Below are 2,997 nucleotides of genomic sequence, written 5' to 3' on the forward strand. Positions count from 1 at the left end.
ACACACACACACACACACACACACACACACACACGCATGGGCGCACACACAGAGATGTAACACATCTACTTAAAAAAAGTTTTACAGAATTTCACATTCCCAACAGCTGCCAAAAAAGGCACTAGGTAGGTACAAAAGGTGTGCACACATCTTAAGGGGAATGTCGAGAGAACCATTAACTTCATGTGTCTGTCTTTGTATTGATGCAGAAACCAGGAGTAAGTTCCCCTGTGAGCCACATTATATGTACAACTGGTGTTCCAGTTCAACCAGTTGGATTGGTTAAGGATTTTTGCCTCACTGGTCATTCGAACTGCAATTTGCAATACGTGCTAATAACAGTCTTGTTTTTGTTTTGTTTTTTGTTTTTTTGTTTTTTCCTGTCTGCTTTACACTTTCTGACACAGTAGAAGCACATTAAGGAACAGAGGTTCTACATTACTCTGTGTGTGAGAAAGACTTAATGAGATGGAAAAGTTCAAAATAGCAGTAGTTCGTTTATTATATAAGGCAGTCATATTGAATTTTTAGGTTGGGTTTGGTGAGAAACCTACAACCTATGATCACCTTTTCTTGAAAATCGCTCCCAGGGAACATTTTTTATGATGAAAATACATCAAAGCAATCTGTAAATGGTTCATGGACAGAGAACAATTGAGTCCAAATTACAGATAGACATTTAATTTAAATGTGAACATTTTTAGAATAAGAGCAGTACTGTACACATAACATCTCTTTGACTGAATCAGTTTTTGGCTTTAAAATAAGGAAATATGCAGAGTATTTGCGGCTCATTGTTGCAATTTTCTGACTAAAAAAGAAAAAGAATGAAATGAAGCAATGTTTGAGTTTGCATTTATGAAAAGCTGCAGGCTCCAACCAAGTTTTTTTTGCCTCACAGAGCATCCCTCCTCCTGCAGGAGGAGGAGCTGCCACTCAGCTCCTCCAGACTGGTGGCAGCAGCAATTGGCAAGCACCTGTTGGAACTGTGCATCTGCTGAACTCATCACAGAAATGACTTCTTAGTCCAAAGCTCTTGGACTAAGAAGAGCATAATGGAGGAGGACTGTTTTTCTGAAGGGGGAGCAACGGAAAGAGTGGGAGCTTCTTAAAGAGACAGAGGCTGATTCCAAGGGATCAAATTTCAAAGTCACTTTTGTTTTAAGTTATGTTTGATATATGCAGCTTTTTTTATTACAACTGATGGTAACATAATTACTTAATTGCGGTATAAAATGGCACAATGTACATGGAACATACATTTAAATATTTAAATTGATAAGGGAAGATGATGGTTTTAACATATGACTCAGGACACCACAAGTGAGCTGATATCAAAAACTGCACTCTGTTCTACTCTATTGTTGAGGTCTACCATTTGGCTTTCACTACAGCTAACAGTTGGTCTGGGCTCTGAGGTTTTAGACAGAAGTTCTCAGCTTCACAGTCTAACCCCTGAATGAACTTTGCTTGGACGCCTGCTCCTGTTTTGACTCATTTCTGTTTGTTTCTAGTGTTTTTGCCTGCTGAAATATGGACTCCAACATTTTTTAAAAATCATTAAGAAATTGATGATCAAGAGGAACGCTTTTTTTTTTTCCAGTTCATCGCCGATGTCTTCCCTTGTTGACATCATGCTAATTGTTTGTTTCTAAATGCTTACCCTCAAACTGTCAAAAGTTGCTCTTATAAATGTACTTAAACCTCTGTCAATGCTCAGTTGTGTTCTTCTGCTTTTTAATACATTGCTTTGTGATTTTGTACTAATTGCTGTTCACTCATTACTAACTTCATAATAATTTAGATGCATTTTTACATGCCCAATAAAAGACTTTGTTGACATAATATCACTATAACAATAGAAATTTTTACGTTACCTGCGTGTGTATTTGCAGAAGACAGAAATGCGGTTGCAGAGAAGGTCACACACTGATTAAAGCCATGGATGTGGTGAGGAGCTCTGTTGAGAAGCACCAGTTTGATCAGATATCAGAGTGACTCTGCTTCCGCTGGCAAAGGACGGTTTCAGTCGCTGCTGTTCGTGTGGTGTGTCTTTACTGGGACCCCAAAATATTTCCTCATGAACATGTTTTTTTATTTCATCATATCACCTAAAAGTGATGAAGTTTCAGTTTCTGGTTTTATTCCAGATGACAGAGATCTGAAACATTCGTGCAACAATAACTTTTCATCGTCTGAATGCATTTCACAATTGAATTAAACTTGAGACTCTTTACGGTTGTGTAAGTTTGTTTCATATCCTCCTAAATATTCTTTTTGAATCATTAAAGGCTCATGTTGAAGCTTCCCCCGCCCCCTCGGAACATGTGAGTTCAGGAGTCCTCTTATAAATATAACAGACATCCTGTCATCCTGTTTTGAAGATACTGAAGCTCCCAAGCCTGAAAACACCTTCCTAGCTGTGGAGTATGAGGTTTGTTTGGTACCAGGCATCATTGGTGCACTTTGATAAAATCATGGCGATAGCACATTATTTGGAAAGTTTCAACTAACCAGCACCCAATAGGTCTCCCAAGTAGACAACGATCTTAAGAATAATTGGGGAAAATTTGCAGACAGCAGGTCAGTTTGATGAATTCTCAAAAGGATAAAGATTTCAGAGTATAAAAAGTAAGGGGTAAGTAGTTAAGTATTGTGAGGGGAAACCCAGAAAGTTTAGTCCAAGTTATACACTATAAATACAGTCTTAGCAAGAACTAAAAAAGGCAATGTAAACATATGCGGTTAAAATAAGATTTAAAGATGTCGTTTTATTATTTTGGCATTTGGTAAATATAAATGTTGGTGGTCCAATGTGACTTACAACAGGAAACTTAGAGGTGTCAGAGAGTAATGACAACATCAGTGCTTCCTCTTTTATGTAAGTTGTGGAGCATGTGCCTCTGTATGCTCTGTATGTAAAGTTTGCCTAAATCAGTAAAACTGACGGCGGGAATGAATTCAAGAACATTGCTTGTTTTCTTGGATGTAAAGACA

At 37.8% G+C, this 2,997-nt stretch overlaps 1 protein-coding gene across 1 annotated transcript in view; it reads right to left on the bottom strand.

Moving 5' to 3' along the window:
- Positions 1-2,158, bottom strand: part of LOC103134747 (G-protein coupled receptor 183) — a 4,118-nt gene extending 1,960 nt beyond the window's left edge. The window contains exon 1 of the mRNA XM_007547176.2: positions 1,878-2,158. The gene's annotated coding sequence lies outside the window, so the exon portion shown is untranslated. The remainder of the gene's footprint in view (positions 1-1,877) is intronic.
- Positions 2,159-2,997: the final 839 nt, after the last annotated feature.

This window comes from Poecilia formosa, unplaced genomic scaffold, assembly GCF_000485575.1.
Source record: "Poecilia formosa unplaced genomic scaffold, Poecilia_formosa-5.1.2 Scaffold19, whole genome shotgun sequence".
Lineage (NCBI taxonomy): Eukaryota > Metazoa > Chordata > Actinopteri > Cyprinodontiformes > Poeciliidae > Poecilia > Poecilia formosa.